The following is a 13,648-nucleotide window of genomic DNA, read 5'->3' as shown; positions in this document are numbered from 1 at the left end:
AAAAACAAATGAAAACTGAAAAATATTTAAACATTTCAAATGTATCAAATGATCTAGGAATCCTATCATTTCCGTTAAAGTTTCATGTCGTCACAAAATGCTTAGTAAAAAAAAGAAGATAAAATTGTCAAGTTTTCTCGTAGTATTTAGGAAAAACTTTGTGGCTCTATTAAGCCAAATTTTTTAAATTTGGTTCTTTTTTTCGATTTTCAAAAACATTTTGAAAAGGTTACAGAAACAAATGAAAACTGAAAAATGTTCAAATATTTCAAATGTATCAAATGATTTAGGTATCCTATCGGTTCCGTTAAAGTTTCAGGTCGTCACGAAATGCTTAGCCAAAAAAAAGACAATAAAATTGTCGAGTTTTCTCGTAGTATTTAGGAAAAACTTTGTGGCTCTTTTAAGCCTCATTTTTGAAATTTGGTTCTTTTTTTTAGATTTTCAAAAACATTTTGAAAAGGTTACAGTAACAAATGAAAACTGAAAAATGTTCAAATATTTCAAATGTATCAAATTATCTAGGTATCCTATCGGTTCCGTTAAAGTTTCAGGTCGACAAGAAATGCTAAGCAAAAAAAAAGACAATAAAACTGTCGAGTTTTCTCGTAGTATTTAGGAAAAACTTTGGGGCTCTATTAAGCCACATTTTTGAAATTTGGTTCTTTTTTTCGATTTTCACAAACATTTTGAAAAGGTTAAAGAAACAAATGAAAACTGAAAAATGTTCAAAGATTTCAAATGTATCAAATGATCTAGGTATCCTATCGTTTCCGTTAAAGTTTCAAATCGTCACGAAATACTTAGCCAAAAAAAAGACAATAAAATTGTCGAGTTTTCTCGTAGTATTCAGGAAAAACTTTGTGGCTCTATTAAGCCATATTTTTGAAATTTGATTCTTTGTTTTCGATTTTCGAAAAAAAAGACAATAAAACTGTCGAGTTTTCTCGTAGTATTTAGGAGAAACTTTGTGGCTCTATTAAGCCACATTTTTGAAATTTGGTTCTTTTTCTTAGATTTTCACAAACATTTTGAAAAGGTTACAGAAACATATGAAAACTGAAAAATGTTCAAATATTTCAAATGTATCAAATGATCTAGGTGTCCTATCGGTTCCAATAAAGTTTCAGGTCGACAAGAAATGCTTAGCCAAAAAAGACAATAAAATTGTCGAGTTTTCTCGTAGTATTTAGGAAAAACTTTGTGGCTCTCTTAAGCCACATTTTCGAAATTTGGTTCTTTTTTTAGATTTTCAAAAACATTTTGAAAAGGTTACAGAAACAAATGAAAACTGAAAAATTTTCAAATATTTCAAATGTATCAAATGATCTAGGTGTCCTATCGGTTCCAATAAAGTTTCTGGTCGACACGAAATGCTTAGCCAAAAAAAGATAATAAAATTGTCGAGTTTTCTCGTAGTATTTAGGAAAAACTTTGTGGCTATATTAAGCCACATTTTTGAAATTTGGTTCTTTTTTTCGATTTTCAAAAACACTGAAAAGGTTACAGAAACAAATGAAAACTGAAAAATGTTCAAAGATTTCAAGTGTATCAAATGATCTAGGTATCCTATCGTTTCCGTTAAAGTTTCAAATCGTCACGAAATACTTTGCCAAAAAAAAGACAATAAAATTGTCGAGTTTTCTCGTAGTATTCAGGAAAAACTTTGTGGCTCTATTAAGCCATATTTTTGAAATTTGGTTCTTTGTTTTCGATTTTCAAAAACATTTTGAAACGGTTACAGAAACAAATGAAAACTGAAAAATGTTCAAATATTCCAAATGTATCAAATGATCTAGTTATAGTATCGTTTCCGTTAAAGCTTCAAATCGTTACGAAATGCTTAGCCAAAAAAAAGAAAATAGAAATGTCGAGTTTTCTCGTAGTATCTAGGAAAAACTTTGTGGCTCTATTAAGCCACATTTTTGAAATTTGGTTCTTTTTTTTAGATTTTCAAAAAACACTTTGAAAAGGTTACAGAAACAAATGAAAACTGAAAAATGTTCAAATATCTCAAATGTATCAAATGATCTAGGTATCTTATCGGTTCCGTCAAAGTTTCAGGTCGTCACGTAATGCTTAGTAAAAAAAAAGACAAAAAAATTGTCGAGTTTTCTCGTAGTATTTAGGAAAAACTTTGTGGCTCTATTAAGCCACATTTTTGAAACTTGGTTCTTTTTTTTAGATTTTCAAAAAACACTTAGAAAAGGTTACAGAAACAAATGAAAACTGACAAATGTTCAAATATTTCAAATGTATCAAATGATCTAGGTATCCTATCAGTTCCGTCAAAGTTTCAGGTCGTCACGAAATGCTTAGCCAAAAAAAAGACAATAAAATTGTCGAGTTTTCTCGTAGTATTTAGGAAAAACTTTGTGGCTTTATTAAGCCACATTTTTGAAATTTTGTTCTTTCTTTTCGATTTTCAAAAACAATTTGAAAAGGTTACAGAAACAAATAAAAACTGGAAAATGTTCAAATATTTCAAATGTATCAAATGATCTAGATATTCTATCGGTTCCGTTAAAGTTTCAGGTCGTCACGAAATGCTTAGCCAAAAAAAAGAAAATAAAATTGTCGAGTTTTCTCGTAGTATTTAGGAAAAACTTTGTGGCTCTATTAAGCCACAATTTTGAAATTTGGTTCTTTTTTTTAGATTTTCAAAAACATTTTGAAAAGGTTACAGTAACAAATGAAAACTGAAAAATGTTCAAATATTTCAAATGTATCAAATGATCTAGGTATCCTATCGGTTCCGTTAAAGTTTCAGGTCGACACGAAATGCTTAGCAAAAAAAAGACAATAAAATTGAAACGGTTACAGTAACATTTTGAAATGGTTACAGAAACAAATGAAAACTGAAAAATGTTCAAATATTCCAAATGTATCAAATGATCTAGATATTCTATCGTTTCCGTTAAAGCTTCAAATCGTCACGAAATGCTTAGCCAAAAAAAAAGACAATAGAATTGTCAAGTTTTCTCGTAGTATTTAGGAAAAACTTTGTGGCTGTCTTAAGCCACATTTTCGAAATTTGGTTCTTTTTTTTAGATTTTTAAAAACATTTTGATATTTCAAATGTATCAAATGATCTAGGTATCCTATCAGTTCCGTCAAAGTTTCAGGTCGACAAGAAATGCTTAGCCAAAAAAGACAATAAAATTGTCGAGTTTTCTCGTAGTATTTAGGAAAAACTTTGTGGCTCTCTTAAGCCACATTTTCAAAATTTGGTTCTTTTTTTTAGATTTTCAAAAACATTTTGATATTTCAAATGTATCAAATGATCTAGGTATCCTATCGTTTCCGTCAAAGTTTCAGGTCATCATGTAATGCTTAGTCAAAAAAAAAGACAATAAAATTTTCATTTTTGAAATTTGGTTCTTTTTTTTAGATTTTCAAAAACATTTTGAAAAGGTTACAGTAACAAATGAAAACTGAAAAATGTTCAATTATTTCAAATGTATCAAATGATCTAGGTATCCTATCGGTTTCGTTAAAGTTTCAGGTCGACACGAAATGCTTAGCAAAAAAAAGACAATAAAACTGTCGAGTTTTCTCGTAGTATTTAGGAAAAACTTTGTGGCTCTATTAAGCCACATTTTTGAAATTTGGTTCTTTTTTTTAGATTTTCACAAACATTTTGAAAAGGTTACAGAAACAAATGAAAACTGAAAAATGTTCAAATATTTCAAATGTATCAAATGATCTAGGTTTCCTATCGGTTCCGTTAAAGTTTCAGGTCGACAAGAAATGCTTAGCCAAAAAAGACAATAAAATTGTCGAGTTTTCTCGTAGTATTTAGGAAAAACTTTGTGGCTCTCTTAAGCCACATTTTCGAAATTTGGTTCTTTTTTTTAGATTTTCAAAAACATTTTGAAAAGGTTACAGAAACAAATGAAAACTGAAAAATTTTCAAATATTTCAAATGTATCAAATGATCTAGGTGTCCTATCGGTTCCGTTAAAGTTTCAGGTCGACAAGAAATGCTTAGCCAAAAAAGACAATAAAATTGTCGAGTTTTCTCGTAGTATTTAGGAAAAACTTTGTGGCTCTCTTAAGCCACATTTTCGAAATTTGGTTCTTTTTTTTAGATTTTCAAAAATATTTTGAAAAGGTTACAGAAACAAATGAAAACTAAAAATGTTCAAATATTTCAAATGTATCAAATGATCTAGGTATCCTATTGGTTCCGTTAAAGTTTCAGGTCGACACGAAATGCTTAGCGAAAAAAAGACAATAAAATTGTCGAGTTTTCTCGTAGTATTTAGGAAAAACTTTGTGGCTATACTAAGCCACATTTTTTAAATTTGGTTCTTTTTTTTCGATTTTCAAAAAACACTGAAAAGGTTACAGAAACAAATGAAAACTGAAAAATGTTCAAAGATTTCAAATGTATCAAATGATCTAGGTATCCTATCGTTTCCGTTAAAGTTTCAAATCGTCACGAAATACTTAGCCAAAAAAAAGACAAAAAAATTGTCAAGTTTTCTCGTAGTATTTAGGAAAAACTTTGTGGCTCTATTAAGCCATATTTTTGAAATTTGGTTATTTTTTTCGATTTTCAAAAACATTTTGAAACAGTTACAGAAACAAATGAAAACTGAAAAATGTTCAAATATTCCAAATGTATCAAATGATCTAGTTATCCTATCGTTTCCGTTAAAGCTTCAAATCGTCACGAAATGCTTAGCCAAAAAAAAGACAATAGAATTGTCGAGTTTTCTCGTAGTATCTAGGAAAAACTTTGTGGCTCTATTAAGCCACATTTTTGAAAATTTGGTTCTTTTTTTTAGATTTTCAAAAAATACTTTGAAAAGGTTACAGAAACAAATGAAAACTGAAAAATTTTCAAATATTTCAAATGTATCAAATGATCTAGGTATCCTATCGGTTCCGTCAAAGTTTCAGGTCGTCATGTAACGCTTAGTCAAAAAAAAAAGACAATAAAATTGTCGAGTTTTCTCATAGTATTTAGGAAAAACTTTGTGGCTCTATTAAGCCACATTTTTTAAATTTGGTTCTTTTTTTCCGATTTTCAAAAACACTGAAAAGTTACAAAAACAAATGAAAACTGAAAAATATTTAAACATTTCAAATGTATCAAATGATCTAGGAATCCTATCATTTCCGTTAAAGTTTCAGGTCGTCACAAAATGCTTAGTAAAAAAAAGAAGATAAAATTGTCAAGTTTTCTCGTAGTATTTAGGAAAAACTTTGTGGCTCTATTAAGCCAAATTTTTTAAATTTGGTTCTTTTTTTCGATTTTAAAAAACATTTTGAAAAGGTTACAGAAACAAATGAAAACTGAAAAATGTTCAAATATTTCAAATGTATCAAATGATTTAGGTATCCTATCGGTTCCGTTAAAGTTTCAGGTCGTCACGAAATGCTTAGCCAAAAAAAAGACAATAAAATTGTCGAGTTTTCTCGTAGTATTTAGGAAAAACTTTGTGGCTCTTTTAAGCCTCATTTTTGAAATTTGGTTCTTTTTTTTAGATTTTCAAAAACATTTTGAAAAGGTTACAGTAACAAATGAAAACTGAAAAATGTTCAAATATTTCAAATGTATCAAATTATCTAGGTATCCTATCGGTTCCGTTAAAGTTTCAGGTCGACAAGAAATGCTAAGCAAAAAAAAAGACAATAAAACTGTCGAGTTTTCTCGTAGTATTTAGGAAAAACTTTGGGGCTCTATTAAGCCACATTTTTGAAATTTGGTTCTTTTTTTCGATTTTCACAAACATTTTGAAAAGGTTAAAGAAACAAATGAAAACTGAAAAATGTTCAAAGATTTCAAATGTATCAAATGATCTAGGTATCCTATCGTTTCCGTTAAAGTTTCAAATCGTCACGAAATACTTAGCCAAAAAAAAGACAATAAAATTGTCGAGTTTTCTCGTAGTATTCAGGAAAAACTTTGTGGCTCTATTAAGCCATATTTTTGAAATTTGATTCTTTGTTTTCGATTTTCGAAAAAAAAAGACAATAAAACTGTCGAGTTTTCTCGTAGTATTTAGGAGAAACTTTGTGGCTCTATTAAGCCACATTTTTGAAATTTGGTTCTTTTTCTTAGATTTTCACAAACATTTTGAAAAGGTTACAGAAACATATGAAAACTGAAAAATGTTCAAATATTTCAAATGTATCAAATGATCTAGGTGTCCTATCGGTTCCAATAAAGTTTCAGGTCGACAAGAAATGCTTAGCCAAAAAAGACAATAAAATTGTCGAGTTTTCTCGTAGTATTTAGGAAAAACTTTGTGGCTCTATTAAGCCACATTTTCGAAATTTGGTTCTTTTTTTTAGATTTTCAAAAACATTTTGAAAAGGTTACAGAAACAAATGAAAACTGAAAAATTTTCAAATATTTCAAATGTATCAAATGATCTAGGTGTCCTATCGGTTCCAATAAAGTTTCTGGTCGACACGAAATGCTTAGCCAAAAAAAGATAATAAAATTGTCGAGTTTTCTCGTAGTATTTAGGAAAAACTTTGTGTCTATATTAAGCCACATTTTTGAAATTTGGTTCTTTTTTTCGATTTTCAAAAACACTGAAAAGGTTACAGAAACAAATGAAAACTGAAAAATGTTCAAAGATTTCAAGTGTATCAAATGATCTAGGTATCCTATCGTTTCCGTTAAAGTTTCAAATCGTCACGAAATACTTTGCCAAAAAAAAGACAATAAAATTGTCGAGTTTTCTCGTAGTATTCAGGAAAAACTTTGTGGCTCTATTAAGCCATATTTTTGAAATTTGGTTCTTTGTTTTCGATTTTCAAAAACATTTTGAAACGGTTACAGAAACAAATGAAAACTGAAAAATGTTCAAATATTCCAAATGTATCAAATGATCTAGTTATAGTATCGTTTCCGTTAAAGCTTCAAATCGTTACGAAATGCTTAGCCAAAAAAAAGAAAATAGAAATGTCGAGTTTTCTCGTAGTATCTAGGAAAAACTTTGTGGCTCTATTAAGCCACATTTTTGAAATTTGGTTCTTTTTTTTAGATTTTCAAAAAACACTTTGAAAAGGTTACAGAAACAAATTAAAACTGAAAAATGTTCAAATATCTCAAATGTATCAAATGATCTAGGTATCTTATCGGTTCCGTCAAAGTTTCAGGTCGTCACGTAATGCTTAGTAAAAAAAAAGACAAAAAAATTGTCGAGTTTTCTCGTAGTATTTAGGAAAAACTTTGTGGCTCTATTAAGCCATATTTTTGAAATTTGGTTCTTTTTTTCGATTTTGAAATTTTTTTTTAAAAGGTTACAGAAACAAATGAAAACTGAAAAATATTCAAATATTTCAAACGTATCAAATGATCTAGATATTCTATCGGTTCTGTTAGAGTTTCAGGTCGTCACGAAATGCTTAGCTAAAAAAAAGAAAATAAAATTGTCGAATTTTCTCGTAGTATTTAGGAAAAACTTTGTGGCTCTATGAAGCCACATTTTTGAAATTTGGTTCTTTTTTTTCGATTTTCAAAAAAATTTTGAAAAGGTTAAAGAAACAAATATAAACTGAAAAATTTTCAAATATTTCAAATGTATCAAATGATCTAGGTATCATTTCGTTTCCGTTAAAGTTTCAGGTCGTCACGAAACACTTAGCCAAAAAAAGACAATAAAAATTGTCGAATTTTCTCGTAGTATTTAGGAAAACCTTTGTGGCTCTTTTAAGCCACATTTTTTAAATTTGGTTCTTTTTTTTCGATTTTCAAAAACATTTGGAAAAAGTTACAGAAACAAATAAAAGCTGAAAAATGTTCAGATTTCAAATGGATCAAATGATCTAGGTATCCTATCGTTTCCGTTAAAGTTTCAGGTCGTCACAAAATACTTAGCCAAAAAAAAGACAATAAAATTGTCGAGTTTTCTCGTAGTATTTAGGAAAAACTTAGCGGCTCTATTAAGCCACATTTTTGAAATTTGATTCTTTTTTCGATTTTCAAAAACATTTTGAAAAGGTTAAAGAAACAAATGGAAACTGAAAAATTTTCAAATATTTCAAATTTTTCAAATGATCTAGGTATCCACCGTTTCCGTTAAAGTTTCCAATCGTCAGGAAATGCTTAGCCAAAAAAAAGACAATAAAATTGTCGAGTTTTCTCGTAGTGTTTAGGAAAACCTTTGTGGCTCTATTAAGCCGAATTTTTGAAATTTGATTCTTTTTTTCGATTTTCAAAAACATTTTTAAAAGGTTAAAGAAACAAATGGAAACTGAAAAATGTTCAAATATTTCAAATGTATCAAATGATCTAGGTATCCTACCGTTTCCATTAAAGTTTCAAATCGTCAGGAAATGCTTAGCCAAAAAAAAGACAATAAAATTGTCGAGTTTTCTCGTAGTATTTAGAAAACCATTGTGGCTCTATTAAGCCAAATTTTTGAAATTTGGTTCTTTTTTTTCGATTTTCAAAAACATTTTGAAAAGGTCAAAAAAACAAATGAAAACTGAAAAAAGTTCAAATATTTCTTATGTATCAAATGATCTAGGTATCCTATTGTTTCCGTTAGTTTCAGGTCGTCACGAAATGCTTAGCCAAAAGAAAAGACAATAAAATTGTCGAGTTTTCTCGTAGTATTTAGGAAAAACTTTGTGGCTCTATTAAGCCACATTTTTGAAATTTGGTTCTTTTATTTCGATTTTCAAAAACATTTTGAAAAGGTTAAAGAAACAAATGAAAACTGAAAAATATTCAAATATTTCAAATGTATCAAATGATCTAGGTATCCTATCGTTTCCGTTAAAGTTTCAAATCGTCACGAAATGCTTAGCCAAAAAAAAGACAACAAAATTGTCAAGTTTTCTCGTAGTGTTTAGGAAAACCTTTGTCACTCTATTAAGCCGAATTTTTGAAATTTGATTCTTTTTTTCGATTTTCAAAAACATTTAGAAAAGGTTAAAGAAACAAATGGAAACTGAAAAATTTTCAAATATTTCAAATGTATCAAATGATCTAGGTATCCTACCGTTTCCATTAAAGTTTCAAATCGTCAGGAAATGCTTAGCCAAAAAAAAAAGACAATAAAATATTCGAGATTTCTCGTAGTATTTAGGAAAACCTTTGTGGCTCTATTAAGCCAAATTTTTGAAATTTTTTTTTTTTTCGATTTTCAAAAACATTTTGAAAAGGTCAAAAAAACAAATGAAAACTGAAAAAAGTTCAAATATTTCAAATGTATCAAATGATATAGGTATCCTATCGTTTCCGTTAAAGTTGCAGGTCGTCACGAAATGCTAAGCCAGAAAAAAAGACAATAAAATTGTCGAGTTTTCTCGTAGTATTTAGGAAAAACATTGTGGATATATTAAGCCACATTTTTGAAATATGGTCCTTTTTTTCGATTTTTAAAAAACACTTAAAAGGTTACAGAAACAACTGAAAACTGAAAAATGTTGAAATATTTCAAATGTATCAAATGATCTAGGTATCGTAGCGGTTCCGTTAAAGTTTCAGGTCGTCATGAAATGCTTAGCCAAAAATAAGACAATAAAATTGTCGAGTTTTCTCGTAGTATTTAGGAAAATCTTTGTGGCTCTATTAAGCCACATTTTTGAAATTTGGTTTTTTTTTCGATTTTCAAAAACATTTTGAAAAGGTTAAAGAAACAAATGAAAACGAAAAATGTTCAAATATTTCAAATGTATCAAATGATCTAGGTATCCTATCGTTTCCGTTAAAGTTTCAAATCGTCACGAAATGCTTAGCCAAAAAAAAGACAATAAAATTGTCGAGTTTTCTCGTAGGATTTAGGAAAAACTTTGTGGCTCTATTAAGCCACATTTTTGAAATTTTGTCTTTTTTTTCGATTTTCAAAAACATTTTGAAAAGGTTAAAGAAACAAATGAAAACTGAAAAATGTTCAAATATTTAAAATGTATCAAATTATCTAGGTATCATATCGTTTCCGCTAAAGTTTCAGGTCGTCAAGAAATGCTTAGCCAAAAAAAGGACAACAAAATTGTCGAGTTTTCTCGTAGTATTTAGGAAAAACTTTGTGGCTCTATTAAGCCTCATTTTTGAAATTTGGTTCTTTTTCTTCGATTTTCTAAAAAAAATTGAAAAGGTTAAAGAAAAAAATGAAAACTGAAAAATGTTCAATGATTTCAAACGTATCAAATGATCAAGGTATCCTATTGTTCCTGTTAAAGTTTCAGGTCGTCACGAAATGCTTAGCCAAAAAAAAAGACAATAAAATTGTAGAGCTTTCTCGTAGTATTTAGGAAAAACACTGTGGCTATATTAAGCAACATTTTTGAAATATGGTTCTTTTTTTCGATTTTCAAAAACATTTGGAAAAAGTTACAGAAACAACTGAAAACTGAAAAATATTCAAATATTTCAAATGTATCAAATGATCTAGGTATCGTAGCGGTTCCGTTAAAGTTTCAGGTCGTTATGAAATGCTTAGCCAAAAAAAAAACAATAAAATTGTCGAGTTTTCTCGTAGTATTTAGGAAAAACTTTGTGGCTCTATTAAGCCATATTTTTGAAATTTGGTTCTTTTTTTCAATTTTCAAAAACATTTTGAAAAGGTTAAAGAAACAAATGAAAACTGAAAAATGTTCAAATATTTCAAATGTATCAAATGATCTAGGTATCCTATCGTTTCCGTTAAAGTTTCAAATAGTCACAAAATGCTTAGCCAAAAAAAGACAATAAAATTGTCGAGTTTTCTCGTAGTATTTAGGAAAACTTTGTGGCTCTATTAAGCCAAATTTTTGAAATTTGGTTCTTTTTTTTCGATTTTCAAAAACATTTTGAAAAGGTTAAAGAAACAAATGAAAACTGAAAAATGTTCAAATATTTCAAATGTATCAAATGATCTAGGTATCCTATCGGTTCCGTCAAAGTTTCAGGTCATCACGTAATGCTTAATAAAAAAAAAGACAATAAAATTGTCGAGTTTTCTCGTAGTATTTAGGAAAAACTTTGTGGCTCTATTAAGCCATATTTTTGAAATTTGGTTCTTTTTTTCGATTTTGAAAATTTTTTTGAAAAGGTTACAGAAACAAATGAAAACTGAAAAATGTTCAAATATTTCAAATGTATCAAATAATCTAGATATTCTATCGGTTCTGTTAGAGTTTCAGGTCGTCACGAAATGCTTAGCCAAAAAAAAGAAAATAAAATTGTCGAATTTTCTCGTAGTATTTAGGAAAAACTTTGTGGCTCTATGAAGCCACATTTTTGAAATTTGCTTCTTTTTTTCGATTTTCAAAACATTTTGAAAAGGTTAAAGAAACAAATGTAAACTGAAAAATTTTCAAATATTTCGAATGTATCAAATGATCTAGGGGTCATTTCGTTTCCGTTAAAGTTTCAGGTCGTCACGAAATGCTTAGCCAAAAAACAGACAATAAAATTGTCGAGTTTTCTCGTAGTATTTAGGAAAAACTTTGTGGCTCTATTAAGCCACATTTTTTAAATTTGGTTCTTTTTTTTCGATTTTCAAAAACATTTGGAAAAAGTTACAGAAACAAATAAAAACTGAAAAATGTTCAGATTTCAAATGGATCAAATGATCTAGGTATCCTATCGTTCCCGTTAAAGTTTCAGGTCGTCACAAAATGCTTAGCCAAAAAAAAGACAATAAAATTGTCGAGTTTTCTCGTAGTATTTAGGAAAAACTTAGCAGCTCTATTAAGCCACATTTTTGAAATTTGATTCTTTTTTTCGATTTTCAAAAACATTTTGAAAAGGTTATCGTCAGGAGGAAAAGGTTCCAATCGTCAGGAAATGCTTAGCCAAAAAAAAGACAATAAAATTGTCGAGTATTCTCGTAGTGTTTAGGAAAACCTTTGTGGCTCTATTAAGCCGAATTTCTGAAATTTGATTATTTTTTTCGATTTTCAAAAACATTTTGAAAAGGTTAAAGAAACAAATGGATTCTAAAAAATGTTCAAATATTTCAAATGTATCAAATGATCTAGGTATCCTACCGTTTCCATTAAAGTTTCAAATCGTCAGGAAATGCTTAGTCGAGTTTTCTCGTAGTATTTAGGAAAACCTTTGTGGCTCTATAAAGCCAAATTTTTGAAATTTGGTTCTTTTTTTTCGATTTTCAAAAACATTTTGAAAAGGTCAAAAAAACAAATGAAAACTGAAAAAAGTTCATATATTTCAAATGTATCAAATGATCTAGGTATCCTATCGTTTCCGTTAAAGTTTCAGGTCGTCACGAAATGTTTAGCCAAAAAAAGACAATAAAATTGTCGAGTTTTCTCGTAGTATTTAGGAAAAACCTTGTGGCTATATTAAGCCACATTTTTGAAATATGGTTCTTTTTTTCGATTTTCAAAAAACACTGAAAAGGTTACAGAAACAACTGAAAACTGAAAAATTTTCAAATATTTCAAATGTATCAAATGATCTTTGTGGCTCTATTAAGCCACATTTTTAAAATTTGGTTCTTTTTTTTCGATTTTCAAAAACATTTTGAAAAGGTTAAAGAAACAAATGAAAACTGAAAAATGTTCAAATACTTCAAATGTATCAAATTATCTAGGTATCCTATCGTTTCCGTTAAAGTTTCAAATCGTCACGAAATGCTTAGCCAAAAAAAGACAATAAAATTGTCGAGTTTTCTCGTAGTATTTAGGAAAAACTTTGTGGCTCTATTAAGCCACATTTTTGAAATTTGTTTCTTTTTTTTCGATTTTCAAAAACATTTTGAAAAGGTTAAAGAAACAAATGAAAACTGAAAAATGTTCAAATATTTCAAATATATCAAATGATCTAGGTATCCTATCGGTTCCGTCAAAGTTTCAGGTCATCACGTAATGCTTAATAAAAAAAAAGACAATAAAATTGTCGAGTTTTCTCGTAGTAATTAGGAAAAACTTTGTGGCTCTATTAAGCCACATTTTTGAAATTTGGTTCTTTTTTTTGATTTTCTAAAACAAATTGAAAAGGTTAAAGAAACAAAAGACAACTGAAAAATGTTCAAAGATTTCAAACGTATCAAATGATCTAGGTATCCTATCGTTTCCGTTAAAGTTTCAGGTCGTCACGAAATGCTTAGTCAAAAAAAAACTCCTTTTACTTATTGTTTTGCCTTTTACTTATTGATTTTCCTTTTACTTATTGTTTTTCCTTTTATTTATTGTTTTTCCCTTTACTTATTGTTTTTCCTTTTACTTATTGTTTTTCCTTTTACTTATTGTTTTTCCTTTTACTTACTGTTTTTCCTTTTACTTATTATTTTCCTTTTACTTATTGTTTTTCCTTTTACTTATTGTTTTTCCTTTTACTTATTGTTTTTCCTTTTACTTATTGTTTTTCCTTTTACTTTTTGTTTTTCCTTTCACTTATTGTTTATCGTTTTTTCTTGTTTCTTTGTGGCGTTTATTATTTTGCTTGGGATTTTCAGCTTTTGATATTTTATGCTATGTTTTGTAGATTAGATAGTGAACTACTCTGTACGGGTTTAATCACTGAATAAAATCATTTATTCATCATAAGAACTTGTACGGTAGTAAAAACTAAGAAAAATATGCATTCTTGTTTGTATCTTTGAAAGGAGTAAACCCAAGGATAAACACAAGGAAGGACAGGGGGAGGGACTGAAATTTCTATGTCAGAATTTCTGATAAACGTCATGTTACGATATCCACTAGCATGGTATTTATATAGACAGGGGCA

Source organism: Artemia sp. Qi Xiang Cuo, chromosome 15 (genome assembly GCF_049724085.1).
Source record: "Artemia sp. Qi Xiang Cuo chromosome 15, ASM4972408v1, whole genome shotgun sequence".
NCBI classification, from domain to species: Eukaryota; Metazoa; Arthropoda; class Branchiopoda; order Anostraca; family Artemiidae; genus Artemia; species Artemia sp. Qi Xiang Cuo.
Note: the sequence above shows the minus strand (reverse complement) of the source record.